Here is a 16,305-nt window from a genome sequence, read left to right as displayed (position 1 = left end):
ATTTTTCTTGCACACTTAGGAGTGTAAGAAGTGTCTTCAGGCGAGATACTTGGCACCCATCATATAATGGTATGGATACTTCCTCTCTACGCGGATCAGAAGTCTCAATATCCATGGGAATCAATGCATCGATCATTGCCTCCATCTCAAGCTCCAAGATTATAGGTAGGTCTCGAAGGCTGCCTGTCTCCTCTGGTATTGACGGTATAGATTGGGTAGTGCCTTCCAAGTGGTGGATTGGCTCATGCACTCTATCCATTGCACGCCCATGAGATCTTCTAATTGGTCGCAAAGGGTGCACTCCTCCTTGGGACGAGACGTCACCTCCTTGGATAGAAAATTTTTCAACAACACCCAATCTTCTTGTATATGATATTTAGTTAGCTTGCAAGTACAATGCACGATTGATATTAACTTTTCTTACCGTTTGCTAAAAATCCTCAATCGCATGATCAATGATCTCAGATTGAAACTCGTCGAAGCTCGTACTTGTTCTATAGACAATCGACGTTTTTGTCTAATTGCCAGCTTGCATTGAGAGCACGGACATGGGACACGTTGATTAAGATACGCCTCGCAATCTTGAACAACAAGATCTTCATCGTTTTCCATTTTGTCTACGTTATGACAAACAATTTGTTTTTGTTATCATTATTTTTTTCTTTCTTAAATTATTCTTCTCTCCTTTCATCTTTCTCTCTTTTTCTCTTTCTTTATTATGCTGTATGTATTTCCTCTCCCTCTCTCGTTTCTTCTTTTTTTTTCTCTTCCTTCCCCTCTCTCATTTTATTTAATGATCATGGCTACGACTATGATGAAGACCACGACACGACTACGACTATGACTACGACCACGACCATGGCCACGACCACAACCACGACCACGACTATGACAACCATGACCACGACTACGACCAGGACTACGACTATGACCATGACTACGACGATCATGACCACGACCACGACTACAACCACGACTATGACCACGACCACAACCACGATGGCCATGACCATGACTAGAACCATGACCACGACCACGACCATGACCACGACTACGACTATGACTACGACGACCATGACCACGACTATGACTATGACCACGACCACGACCACGACCACGACTACGACTACGAGTACTTATATAGAGATGAAGAGAGAGACAAGAGTTAGGGAGAGAGTAAAGTTAGAGAAGAAGAGGAGAGAGGTAGAAATAGAAAGAGAGATAGAGAGAAAAGAGATAGGGGGAGAGAGAAGGATTTAATGAGAGTATAGGAAGAGAGAAAGAGGGAAGATTGAGGGAGAGAGAATGGTTGAGAGAAGAGAGAGGAGAAAGAGAGAGATCCGACTATAGCATTTGACACCCATAGATAACACACCGTGGAGAACACAAGCACAAATTGACTACGAATATGACTACGACTACGACCACGACTACGACTACAACTATGATGACCACGACCACGACCACGACTACGACTACAACTATGACCACGGCCACGGCCACGACTACGACTACAACTATGACCATGGCCACGGCCACGACTAGGACTATGACTATGACTATGACTATGACTATGTCTATGTCTACGTCTACGTCTATGTCTACGACTACGACTACGACTACGATGACCGCGACCATGACCACGGCCACGACAATGGCCACAACTAGGACCATGACCACGACCACGACCACGACTATGAACACGACCACAACTACGACCACGACTAGGACCACGACCATAACTACAACTACGACTACGACTACTTATATAGAAATGAAAAGAGAGACAAGAGTTAGGGAGAGAGTAAAGTTATAGAAGAAGAGGAGAGAAGTGAGAGAGGTAGAAATAGAAAGAGAGATAGAGAAAGAAAAGAGATAGGGGAAGAGAGAAGGATTTAGGGAGTGTATAGGAAGAGAGAAAGAGGAAAGATTGAGGGAGAGAGAATGGTTGAGAGAAGAGAGAAGAGAAAGAGAGAGAGATCCAACTAGAGCATTTGACACCCATAGCCAACACGGAATACATGTGAGAGATGCTACATGATTCCACATAATGCTCCACATCTTTATACATGTTTTGCCATCAATACTTCTCTCTGACCTTGGAAAATGTGCCCCAAACTCCTCTATGTCCAACCCATAAGCTTTCATGAAACTCCTACATCACCTATCGTTGAGATATTGTATCTCCTAATACACGTACTAGAGCTCCTCTCTTTTTCTTTGCATGCCTCCATAAATATTGGTCTTTCAAGAAAAACCCATAAGCTTTTCTTTTAATCCTTTTGAATTCAGCTTTAGATCACTCATCCTTGTTTGTCATGAGGCTAAGATATTGGCCTCTATTTTTAGCCAATCATCCTCATACAACTCTTCCAAAAATCGTGTTCTTAATGAAGCATAACATTGATGATGGTTTCTCTCTACTGCCCATCTCTTCTTCATGGTTGTAAGTTCTTTTCTAATTACTACTGAAATCCTTGTTACAAGAGTTGTACTTGTAGTAACAACATTCTCATTCCCTGTTGTTATAAAGCCATTTTCAGCACCTACCACATCATCCTCTTCATCTTCAAACCTTGCTCATGAAAGCATGTCAACCATGGGGTTGTCTCTACCTGCAATATGCTAAAAATCAGGATTAACTGACTTTATATATGCAATCAACTATAACATGGCAATATCAGGAGTTCAGCAATTTACTATCATGCTCAATAGAGGTAGACAATTAGTCTCTACCACTACATGTGCTCCCATAAAATACCCCCTATCATAGTTAAGGGTTGTCCCAAAGCTCTCTTTTGACCTGCGAATACCGCCATTGCCGTTCATTGAGGACCTTTTCTCCAAACCAAATGGCATACCTATTCCCATCAGCATAATCTTGGCCCACTTCCCAACCAATGCCAATTGGGCTTGTATCCACGGTGAGAATTATAGGCTACCCATTCTCATAATTTTCTCTCTTTAGTGTTGGAGCTAAAATCAATAAGCGTTTTAACTTCTAAACTGCTTTCGTATGATTTTCACCCCACCAAAACTTTTGCCCCTTTCTCAAGAGTTGATATAAACTTTCAGCCACATGACGAAAATGTGGAATCCATATCAAGTAAAAGATACATGCATCCAAAAATATTCTCACCTCGGATACATTCGAACATGTTTCTCTCATCCTACTTATGGCTTCAATCTTTACTGGTGAGGGATTTCTCCCATACAGTCCACATATGTGCCGAACAACTAATACTTCCTCTATTCCAAAAACAGACTTTTCTCTAGATAGAGTTAAATGCACTTCTTCACGATGGCTCAAAATCGTGTCACAATCAATAATATGATCACCCACACACATTCTACATCCTTGATTATTCAGCTCTTCATTCTTCTCATGGATATCATACCCTTTTATTGGCACATCATCAAGAAAGGGTAAGGTCGACTGAGAAATATACTCCCTCAAAACTTTATGCATAGCATTCACCATATGCACCACTCAATTGGTTGCTCCCTGTGGAAGCATACACATCCTAATAACCAATCCAAGCGGTGCCTTCATGGTGGTGATATTCTGGCTTTCCAATGCAAGCTAGAACTGATCATATCATGAATATAAATCTTTAATAGAGTAAATTGCCTTGCCTGCAAATTCATCCACTATCAGGCCTGATTCAACATTCCTTATGGTGAACTTATCAACTGGTTGTAGATCTTGTACAAACCTCAAAGAACCATTTTTCTTTGGAATAGTAAACCACTGATTGGAATATGGAGCTAAAGGGGGCTCCAAAATCCACATCATGATCTTCTTGTTTAGAAGCTCAAGTAGCTTAGACAAATATGCCCGAGGTACTAGAATAAGCTTTAAATTCCATGGCACATGAGGTACTGCAAATATCACCAAAGGTGCAACTATGATCAACACATCCAATTTCATTTGGCTGAAATGCAAAGGATTTCCCATGCCTTACCAACATCTCCAAGAAAGAAGCTATTTCTACAGGCAAAAGAAAGCTTGTATCACCAATTTTCAACTTTTGGAAAGTTTTAGCTGTAAATTTATGTTCTACTCCATGTGGATCCCGTAAACTAGGATGTCGAGTCACTTTTTCAGCCAACCCATCACTTTTAGGTGGTAAAGGCAAATCCATAGGCTTAACCTTCTTTGCAACTATTTTGTACTTTATGTCCACCCTTGCTTCAATCCTGTTTTGTAGCCCATATTGCAGCCCATAACATTCATGCTCATCAAACTCTTGAATGACTTCATACATCTCTAAAGTGTCGACAGAAGTAACCTCTTTTTCTGTCCTATTTTTAGCATTAATTGCTAGAGAAATTTTAGCCACCGTATCAACATCAACCACACCTGAAACTAACCTTTAAATACCTTCATTTGCAGTCATCAAACCATATATCTTCAGTTCTTTTTCAACCCATCCTACATATTTATTTTCAGCCCTGCACATGGTTGAAATATTCTTAAAACTGCCAAGACTACATGCTGTCCATTTCTGCAATCCAGACACAAAAATAGTTTTCCCCTTTCTTGGAGGCATAATTATCTTCTTAAATGCACTGCCATAGTCTCCACTTACAGCAGTGTTGTCTAAAAACCCTTAAACTCTTGTGCATTAGGTTGCATAGGATTATCTCGTAGCCTATCGCAATTGCGGGGATGATTTACACAAACAGTGAGAAATTGTATTGCCTTTGTATTGTCTTTAGTCCAAACCCGAGCATATAAAGAACCATCATCCAAGCATTTTGTTTCTAGCGTTGATTTAGAAATGTAGGGTTGCCCCAAAATCACCAGATATCTTCATAAATCCTACAGAAAAAATTCATCCCTATCATCTCCAATACTCACGGGTACATTCGAACAAGCCGCATAAAGATTCCCTGATGAATTGTTTACTATCCGCATGTGCCATCTCGGATCTACATCAATCGGCCAACCTCCATTGTCATACAAGTTGCCTGTCGCCATAACATGGATTTCGGAACCATGATCCAAGAGAGCTATGCAAGGCGTCTTTGTATCTCCCACTTTAACAATTGTTTTTGTTGTAGCACAAGCCCAATGCGTTCGTGAATAATGACTGCTTGGAAAACAATGAGCATCTTCTTCTTCATGCCTTGATGATGGACATCCCCATTAAATCTCCAATATGTTGCAAAGTAATAAATGTTTGTCTACCCTCTTCTCTAAATTTCAACATGGGTGGCCTATAGATATCATCATATGATGGTATGCGTATCACTCCTTTTGATACTCAAGTGATCAAATATCATTAGTTAGTATAACCATTTCAAAAAATGACTCATTATCAACATAAGAAAGCTGGTAATACCTGATTCTTGGCTTGAAGAAGTGTTAAGGCAAGCAATCTCAATGTCTTCCTTTCTTGCATTGTCTCTTGTGTCATCTTTAGTAACTTGTTTACCTATATATACATAGAGTTAACCAAAGTTCACGATAATACAAGGTTATGAAAAATTTCAATAACACAAAAGAAAGTAATTAGATATTTTGTATCAATTTGGGTCACCAAATTTGTACAAGTTTTTGATCCTTAAAGTTGGTACCTACATCTTGACTTGAAGAAACATTATTGCGAGTAACCTCCTGATCTCCCTTTCTTACATTACCTCTTTTCCCACCTTTTGTTGTTCTTTAATCTATATTTATATATATACACACAATTACTCAAAGTTTAAAAATATGAATAACTATGAACATTTTAAATTAGACAAAGAGACTAATTAAAGCTAGTTAATCTCAAAATGAATCACCTAATAAAGCAAGATGTAAAATATGTACAAATTTTAATTTTCAAAGTTTAGTAGAAATAAAGACATATACATGTATCGTGATTTGAAGAGACATTAGGGCCAATGACCTCCTTAGCTTTCATTGTTCCATTATCTCTTGTACCATCATTTGTGATTTTGTTACCTTTATGTACACATAATAAACCAAAGTTTAGAAACATAAGAGACATTTGTAAAACATCAAAACACGCATTTGTAAAACATCAAAACATCAAAACACGCATACCTTTTTTGCCGTGTTCTTTACACCATCTGATAGTAAATTGAGCAGGTGAAAACAAGGAATTCATTGTTCATACTTTTATGGGCTCACCAACTTCTCCTTCTCGTTTGAAGCATCTTACAGACTTCCTGTTGAACAGTGCGCGAGGGAGACGAGGAACAGAGGAAGAGAGAAGAGAAGAGAGACACGAGACACCGGAAGTGGAACCCTAGAAGTGCATCAAGTGAGCACACATTAGCTGCAACATCAGCTCCTTAGCTAGAATAGATAAAACATTAAGTAGAATAAACATAATCTTGAACAGACGAATCAACTAAAAATAGACAAACAACAACTGGAAACAATGAAACATCAACTAGAACAACTCAACAGCTGGAATAATAATGAAACATCAGCTGGAACATTTCAACAGCTGAAATAAGAATGAAATAAAATATCATCCCATCAGCTCGAAACATTTCTTATAAACAAAGCGTGGAATAATTTCAACGCATTAGCTGTAATATAGATGAAATGATATGAAACGTAGCATGAAGAGCCAAAAATCAGCTAGAAGAAAGAAACATTTAGAATAATCAAATGATGAACAAAATACCGACAATCATCAGCAAGAGCTCATCAGTTTTCTTACTGCTGCTCAGAGCCCAAGAAAACATCTTGTTAGCCTGCTCTTTATCATTCTCAGTCTGTCATCTCCTGATTGTGAGCTCCTGTCAGAGTCTGACAGGAGACAGAGGAGCTTTGTCAGTTTGTTTAGTGGCTGTCCTTGTCAGTCTGCAGCCTTTGGGAGTCATACAGCCCATACTGGGCTGTTATTCTGCAGTCGGCCCAGTTTCTGGGCAGGTTGGCCAGATCTGGGCTAAAGTCGGCCAGATCTGGCTGGTCGGCCAAATCTGGCCAGGTCGGCCAGATTTGGCAGGTCGGCCAGTTTACTGGCCTGGGGGCTATGTATAGCAGCCCCCCCAGTCATTCCAGCATTGTACTCTGCAGGTTCAGCACTGTCTCTATCATCTCCGTCTCCGGCATTGGTGCTGCCATTGCTTCCAGTCTGTTCTGGTGCCCTTACTGACGCTCCAAGCTGCGTGCAGGGACTGCTCTGTCCATTTCAGTGTATTCAGCATTCATCTCAGTCAGTGCAGACTTTCTTCCTTCATTCTCTGCTTTCTCTCTCCTCTCCTCTGTGTTCGTGTTCCTCTTCCGTTGCGCACTCTCACATGGTATCATCGCCTGATTGAGAGCACAGAGGACATACCCTCAGGAGTGAGATACCTTACTGCTGCTGCCATCTGATCAACAATTGCCAGGCGACTTCTTCAAGAGGCCTTTCAGCCTGCGTTTTCCTGTCCACGCTGTCTACAGAGACTGCCACGTCATCCAGCGACGCAGAAACCCTGCGTTTTCCACCAGGCTGTCCCTCCTTCTGCTGGGCGACCTCTCTACAGGCTGCGTTTTGTTGTTCTGCTGGTCGCTACCACTCCAAGCGGCACATTTCCTGCTGGCAACTTCTTTTCGGGCTGTTTCCTGGTGCTGGTGGTCTCTTTTCTGGTGATCGTCATCAGTTATCTTTGCGTTTTGCAGATCCAGGTGTTTGTAGGCATTCTCTGCCTACGTCTTGGTGGTTGGTGACCACATTGCTGGTCATATTTCGACATCGGCACAACTTTCTTTGGTATTTTGCAGATTGAAAGATGTCTTACCAGTTTTCAGGCTTTGATGACTCAGAGGATGAACTTCTTTCTCATCATTCCTCTGAGCGGAGGCGGGATTATCATGAGGTTCGACGTCGGGAAGAACCTCCTCGCACTCGTCCTTCTTCAATCCATGCATCTCAGAGGGTTCCATCTACCGCGAAGGTTTCTTCAGTGAAGACTGCTTCAGATGTGCGGATGCCTTCCTTGATTCCCTCTATTCAGGTGCCGATTCTCCCTTCCTTTCCGAAAGAAGATAAGTTGGATGGTTCCAACTACTCCCTCTGGTCATGCAAGGTGGCCTGCATCCTCGATACATTTGACTTGTTTCTTCACCCATCGACCGTCCCCCCGCAGATTCGTCCGATGGCACCTCTATGGACCGTGCAGCCTTATGGGATAGGCTCAACTCTCAAGCCCGTTCCTTTCTTTTTATGAGTCTCCATGATTCTGTTCTTGTACATGTTCACAGGTTACAGACCGTGGCGGAAGTGTGGACAAAGCTTGCATCTTTGTATTAGCACAAGACATTTGCCCACAAGATTTCCTTGGAGAAGAAGTTGCAGATGCTCAGTCTTGATGATTCTCCTTCCATAAAGGAGCACATCACAAAGATGGAGGATATGCGAGGCGAGTTAGCCTCTCTTGGTCGTCTGATATCGTCTGAGGATATGGCGATGATTCTGTTGACTCAGCTGCCATCACCCCGTTATGATGTCTTCTATACCAGCCTCATCACTTCGAGGACCCCTGAGACACTCCTATGGGAGGAGCTTTCCCCGCTTGTCTTGGAGCATGACGAGCAACTCAAAGAGGTGGGAGCCAGTGGCACCACCAAGGCATTTACGGCCGGCACAGGTGGCGGCAAGAAGAAGAAACAAAAGAAGGAGAAGGCCAAGGACAAGAAGGAGGAGGACAAGAAGGATGCGAAGGAGGAGAAGCCCAAGTGTCCCCATTGTGGAAAGGGCACTCATCCCGAGGAGAAGTGTTCGCAGAAGTATCCCCATCTGAAGCCTAAGGAGAAAGACTCGAAGGCGGCCCCAGCCACAATAGAATCTGCGTTTGTGCATGTCTTTGTTGAGGAGGATACAGCCCTAGCTTCTACCACATAGGAGAAGCCTTGGCTCGTCGACACTGGAGCATTTTCACATATGACCTTCCGTCAAGATTGGCTTCAGGATCTTCGTTCCAGAGGGGGTACCGTCACCATTGGTGACAATTCTACAGTCCCTGTTCGAGGCGTGGGGACCTTACCTATGTTTTCTGACAGGCGGTCTTCCTCCGCCAAAGTTCTCTATGTCCCTGATTTGGGTTTTAATCTATTATCTGTGCATGGCCTTACTCAGCTAGGTACCCGAGTCATTTTTACACAGGATGCAGTCACAGTGAAGGATGCTTCTACAGGTGATGCTCTTTGGACAGGTACACAAGAGGGTGGGCTTTATACGCTCATAGCCTTGGCTGCGCGGACTTCCCATGAGCTTGGGCTGCTTTGGCATGCTCGGTATGGTCATTTGAACCTCGATTCTCTTCCCGGGCTTCTAGGAGGAAGATGGTGGAGGGACTTCCTGATTTCCCTCCTCTTCACACTAATAGGTGGCCTACGGAAAGGTTGCTGGCCTATAGCATTTGTTAATTTTATGGCCTAGAAAAATTAATTTTGCCTCTAATAGGTGTAATAAATTAGCCATAGGACAAGGCAAAAACATAGTTAAATAGTCCATAAAGCTACATTATATCATGGGACTCAAATAATTCAACAATCCTACCAAGTTGAGAGAAAAGAAGAGACCAACCATGTTGAGTGAAGAAGTGGCTAGCTCACCTCACAAGTGCCAAGTTGGCCAATATGGTGTAGTAATTAGCCTTGGTAATCATCTAACTGCAGTTACATACTTTATGGATATAGAGATTCTCCAACAAAGGATGACTATCTCCATATTAGAACATATACACTACAAGATACATGCCTCATACCAACGTTCAAAGCGACGAAAATGTTCATAAAAAAATTTGCCCCTGTCGTCACAAAAAACATTGGTATTAGCGATGCCATAGAGCAGTCGCTATTATCGTCGCTATATGCATCGCTATTTGTGTCACTATCAGCATCGCATATGCGATACTAATAGCGACACAGTTAGCGAAGTATATAGCGATGATTTGCAACACTAACTGCGATACTAATACCGATGTGTGTAGTAAATTTGTGACGCTAATAGTAACGGTTAAAGGGGAAAAAAATTTGTGGCAGGGCAGCAAGCTACCATGCCACAAATAGCACTATGTGCTTTATTTGGGCCATACAAAAGAGTTATAGTCAAGTATACAATGCTCGTCTCCATGAAGGAAAAGTGTACTTGAATCTATAAGACTGATACATAAAATAAATATAAGATCACCTAATGAAAGCAACGGTACAATCATGGCAAGCTACAAAGGATGATAATAAGATAGTGTATGGAAAATGCCTACATAAATCACATGACAAAAGAAGAGGAGGATGTGCGCTCCATGGATCAAAGGGTGAGCTATAGATCCTCGCCATCTGAAAGCTCATCCCACTACAAAGGAGCATCAAACAAACTCTGCAAAAAAAAAACAAATACACATTAGTCCACCATATAATAATGCATTTTAAAATTAGTAACTACGAACAAGAAAGATGAGTGACGTACTGGGCCACCGCATCCATACAATCGGTCGATCAATGCAGTGAGACCATGTCTCTCTACATATCAAGTCTCTAGGCCAATGGAATCACGGTTTGTAATGGAGTGCTATAAAGAAAAAAAATACAATTGTTAAGAACACGATTGTTAGTACAAGGGATATTGCAAAAAAATAAGTAACTAGAACAAAAGAAAAACTTACAAAGTCCTCTAGATAAGTCCTACGGCCACCACTCCCAAGATGATGGACCACTCGTGCCTCCAATCATGCCCTCGCCACCTCATGTGTTGTTGTCTCCAATGTCTTGGAGAATTTGTAGCCTCCTCCCTGAGTCGATGCCAATCATCTATGTCTAGCCACTCGAGCTTTGAAGCCCCACTCCTAAGTGCCTTGTACACGTCCGATCGTTTGTGTGACATGTACGCATGCATGCACTCCATCATCCATCTTATGGAAAACCTATCTACTACTGCGGGTATCCGAAACTCCTCATCCAAGGATGCTACTATGTAGTCCTTGCTCCCCTCTGGTATGTTCTTCCAATTATCAAAGACGTTGTGCTGAAAAAATTATTGGCACAACTCTCTCATACGGGCCATCACTCTCCTCCCCTCATCATTCATGATGATGGCTTCAGTCCTATCATCTACAACGTATCCATATCCCTCTAGGATAAGCCTAAGATTAGCCCTCTCCCACCTACGACTATGCTCTTGGGTATATCTATGAGACCCTTACATGATCTGGTGTATCTACAAGGATAGTATCTCTTGAAGTAGCACCCATAGGTGTGTCATTTGCGAACGACTGAGCAAATGTTAGAGTGACTAGAGTAGATGTTCCCACCAGTGTGATAAATCCCATAGGTGACGTAGCATGACAAGATGGAGACACTACGTCGGTACCTCTACAACAACCACATGAGCCACGCTCTCTCGAGCCTACAAGAGAGCGAGGAGTAGCACCCGTATTCCGAGGCTCATGCCTACAGTATGTAAAGTCTATTATGCTATACATGGGGACGAGGGAGTAGCTACCCTATGTCGGAGTGTTTTCCGTCCCATGGTATTGCACCGAACCACTACTACTACTAGTACTCGCCTTCTCAAACACACCAAAGGTGCACCTTTAACAAAATCTCTCTCTCTCTCTCTCTCTCTCTCTCTCTCTCTCTCTCTCTCTCTACTATCAGCACCACCACTACTACTACTATTACTACTCTCCTTCCCGAAACATCGAATGCACCCAAGGTACACCTTTAACAATATATATATATATATATATATATATATATATATATCTCTCTCTCTCTCTCTGTCTTCTACTACTACTATAAAAAAAAACAAGAAAAAAAAGTAATTAAAGAACTACTACTACCACTACCACTACCACTACCACTAGTACTAGTACTAGTACTACTACTACTACTGCTACCAATACAAACAAGAAAAGAAAAAATTAAAGAATTACTACTACTACTACTACTACTACTACTACTACTACTACTACTACTACTACCACTACAAGCAAGAAAAGAAGAGATTAAAGAATTACTACTAGTACAACAAACAAGAAAAGAAGAAATTAAAGAACAAGATCTTACCCTCTCTTTGTTTTTTATCCATTCATTCTCCTCTCTCCTTCCTCTCTCTCTCTTTCTCTCTTTCTTTATTATGTTTCATGTTTATTCCCTCTCTCTCTCTCGTTCTTTCTTTCTTTTTCTCTCTTCCTCTCCCTCTCTCATTTCCTCTCTTTCTCTCTCAATACACATCATTTTTAACAAAAACAAGCAAAATAAAAAGAGAAAAAACAAAAACAAACCAAGAGGGAGCAATGCACTCACCGCAAAGGTCCGAGGATGGATTCGGTAGCTCCTCTTCACGAAGGCGCCTTCTCTTCGCCCTTCGTGCAATTCCTCATCTTCTTCGCAAATGGCAGCAGCAGTGGCAATGAGAAACTCTCCTTCTCCCTCTTTCTCTCTTTCTCTCCCTCTCCCTCTCAAACGCAAGATGCAATTCACTCTCTCTTTTCCTCCCTCTTTCGCTCTTTTGTGCAAAATGCCGCGCTTCGCATTTTTTCATTTGAGTACCATCGCTATTTACGTCACACTTGCGACTCAAATAACAACGCCGCTGATTTGCGTCGAAAATGATGGTCACTATTATCCTATATCCTTGTAGTGATAGATTACCATAGTAGTCTATGTGGGTCTTTGTCCATCCAACCAAACATGCAAGTGTAGTAGCTACTAGGATCATGAGTTGCATAGTGGTATTTGCTAATATAAGGGGCCTAATGAATGCCATGCCACAATGTGTGCTATTAAAACATGCAAAAGGAGCTACCATTGTTGGTCTTTTATCTAGGAAATCTAACCGACATAGAAGCCACATACCGGTGGCAAATACACTTCCGTTATTGTATGGGTGTTAAGCTTTTAGTTCTTGCATTCAAGCTTTTAGTTACTTGCCAAAGGATATGTCGTAGTGAGGAGGTCTCGCTTGTGTATGCGTTTGCTTTTACATTCTCATATACACTACACACAAGGGCAAGTAAAATATGTCTTAAAGGATCTCATTAGCATATGATAATGTGGTGCTACTTTTCTTGTTCACTCGTAAATATGATATTATAAAGAAAATTTCATAGTTATCATCATTCTAATGCATCATCTTCAAGGAAAAAGATATCTAATTAGTCTACAATGCAAATATCTCTATAAAACAAGTTTATTAAGCTTGTTTCACTTTCCCAAATGCACACATGGTTGATGTTCACAAAAGTTAACTACCTCCTTATTTGTTTTCAAATAACCTTGTTTGTGTAGTGTAATAGAGTTGCATTACAATCAATAAGTACTTTACTATTTTAGAAGATGCCTGCTTGCAAGCGTTAAACTTAGCTATAGAAATCTTTTGAACTTCTTTTAAACATCCTTGATAACTATTTTGTTAGTACGCATGTATGAGTACATATCCCTATATGCACAAATATTTGGAAAGGTTATATCTTTAACATCCATACATATGCATGTCTACACACACATATAAATATGTACGCATGTGTAACTTACACATATATTGCCCATTCCCTCGAGGCAGTTAGTCTAGAATATATGTGTAACTTACACATGTATTGCCCATTCCCTCGAGGCGGTTAGTCTAGAATATATGTGTAACTTACACATGTATTGCCCATTCCCTCGAGGTGGTTAGTCTAGAATATATGTATGTATCACATGGGTTCAAAATAAAGTGCTTTTAACAATACTATTTTTATACATTTTTTATATATAGAAGGGTGTCATATAAAAAGAGTTACTTATAGATTTAATAAATAAGGGTTGTGTTCTATTTTCGAGTGTGCACTTATAAAAAATCATCTATATAACGTGTGTTGAAGGGGTACTAATAAGTACCCTTTCTCTACATGCTGTAAGGCTATAAAATGACCCCTTTTACTTTACTAAAATTAGGGGTTTTTTCAAACAATAATTGAAAAAATCCCTTTGTAAAAATAATCCTAAAAATGTTACTAAGTAAAATACAAATTCCTTTGAATTCACATGGTACCTTACATGTTCTATTAAGTGAACTCCCTCAGTTTTATCCAAGAAAAATTCATCGATAAGGTTATCTATAAACAAGCCTTGAATGCATGTGATACAGAGGATATATATGTAGTGAATCCCTCAAGCCCATCCTCCACTTGCACATATCTATGCACACGTGTACACACACATAGATAGAGTTGTTGAGAAAATTCCTAAACCAAATCAAATATATATAATATAACATGATATATAAATTTTTAAGAGATCTTTATGTATATCTTACTATTAACTTGTGAAATAAAAACTTAAGACTGAGCAAAATAAGAACTTGATATGTGGTATTTCTTAAGATCTATCCAAATTTCTCTATTATTTTAGCACCTTTATAACTATTCCTATGTAAATTTCCGGTGTGGTTATTATATCTGAACTAAGCCTCCACTTTTACATTGGTAGGCCCTTATGATTACATCACCTTGTTACATTGTAGAATATTGTTGCCCATAAGAATAGAACACTTGACCTTGGGTTTATTACAACACATTACAAGAATAGCATTAGTTTATCCTACCAATCATATTATTAGATGGGTTAATGATATAAATATGAAAATCCCCAAGCTCACACCTTGTAGCGGCCATTTGCCATAGACGGGCCACGCTCATGAAAACATGTTTTGTATCCGTTTTGGAAAAACATCGTAGACGTTGGAAAACTTCAATAAACTACCCGTGTCACACGAAAGCCGATGAGAAACGATTAACGACCAAGTCGTAGGCCGGAGCGACTGGAAGCATTCCATGAACGAGTGAAGGACGACTTCATATGTATTTTACATAAGATAAATACTTTTTGCATACAACTTAGTTGAAACGTAAAGTCTCTTATTTTAATGTTATGCAGGCCGGATAAAACCTGCTGTGCGACGAAAAACCTCCACGCGTGATTGGATCCACAAGAGCATGAAGGACCTGGTAAACAAGCTCATGACCTGGTATACGGACGATTATCCACGCATCTAGCTCGTACTACTTATATGGAATCGAAGGCTCGATCTTCCCACCATTCGATCACCGGCGCAGCAGTTGTTCATTCCTAGACGTTAGAAACCCCCATTTGTGCTTGCTGAAAAGCGTGATCTGTTTATACAGTATTCACTGATCGGAAGAGGTTAACTAGATACTAGAGAACCATTCGGACCCCTGCTTTCTCATATCTACCGTCCTGCACTCACCATACGCAATACTGTATCCATGGCATCATCACTAAAGCTTGCTATGCTAATTGTAGCTATCACGTTGGCGCAGCAGCTCGTCGACCCGATAACTCGCACTGAGGCGGCGGATGAGGACCCCTTGCAGGACTTCTGCGTGGCTGATCAGTGGGCGCAGGCGGCCGGAATCACAACCGTGAACGGTCTGCTGTGCAAGAATCTCCAACAAGTGGAGGCCAAGGACTTCGCCTCTCCTCTGCTTCGCCAGCAAGGCCAGTTTAACAAGGCGCTCGGCTCCGCTGTGCAGCTGGCGTCGGCCCTCACCTTCCCTGGACTCAACACCCAAGGCCTGTCCGTGGCCCGCATCGACTTCGCGCCCAATGGTGGGCTTAACCCTCCACACGTCCACCCGCGTGCCACCGAGGTTCTCTTCCTTGCCGAGGGCACGCTTGTGGTAGGCTTCGTCTCCACCACCAACAACACCCTCTTCCAGCAGACCCTGTACAAGGGCGATCTCTTCGTCTTTCCCCGCGGTCTCGTCCACTTCCAGATCAACCCGGACAAGAAGAAGCCTGCCCTCGCTATCTCCGCGCTCAACAGCCAGAACCCGGGCACCTCCCAGGTCGCCCCCGCTCTGTTCGCCGCCAAGCCTCCGCTGCCCGAGGACGTGCTCCAGACCGCCTTCGCCATCGACAAGGACGAGGTTTATAGCCTCATTAAAAGCGTCGCCACCACACTGCCGTGATCATGTTAATTCGTGTCACACCCTCTCGACACATCGTTGCTACACAGTCGAGGTTTACAACCTCATTAAGAGTCGCTACCACACTTTTGGAAATCATTAAAAGTAATCCATCGATCGAGAGGTCACAAAAACATCCTGATATATGTCGCACTGTGTTAACACATTATTGCTATACAAATCAATATGCTTAGGCATTATTCTTAAAGAATCCATATTGTTGCCATTACCTTTCTTCAATACTGTGCCTTATTTTTACACACAACACTTACAAATTTGAGAATCATAAAAAATAAACCATCAAGAAGTCACAAAAATATGAGGTTTCATGTTCCATGCTTCCTAAGTTTGTTTATGAAAAAATTTATCGAAATGGGAAGCACT

At 41.5% G+C, this 16,305-nt stretch overlaps 1 pseudogene; it reads left to right on the top strand.

The window, feature by feature from the left end:
• LOC148034865 (germin-like protein 8-2 pseudogene) overlaps positions 1 to 16,053 on the top strand; it is a 34,236-nt pseudogene extending 18,183 nt beyond the window's left edge.
• Positions 16,054 to 16,305: the final 252 nt, after the last annotated feature.

Source organism: Lygodium microphyllum, chromosome 6, assembly GCF_053477565.2.
Source record: "Lygodium microphyllum isolate KBCC chromosome 6, Lygodium_microphyllum_v1.1.10, whole genome shotgun sequence".
Classification (NCBI taxonomy): domain Eukaryota; kingdom Viridiplantae; phylum Streptophyta; class Polypodiopsida; order Schizaeales; family Lygodiaceae; genus Lygodium; species Lygodium microphyllum.
Note: the sequence above shows the minus strand (reverse complement) of the source record. Positions and strands in the feature narration are given on the sequence as shown.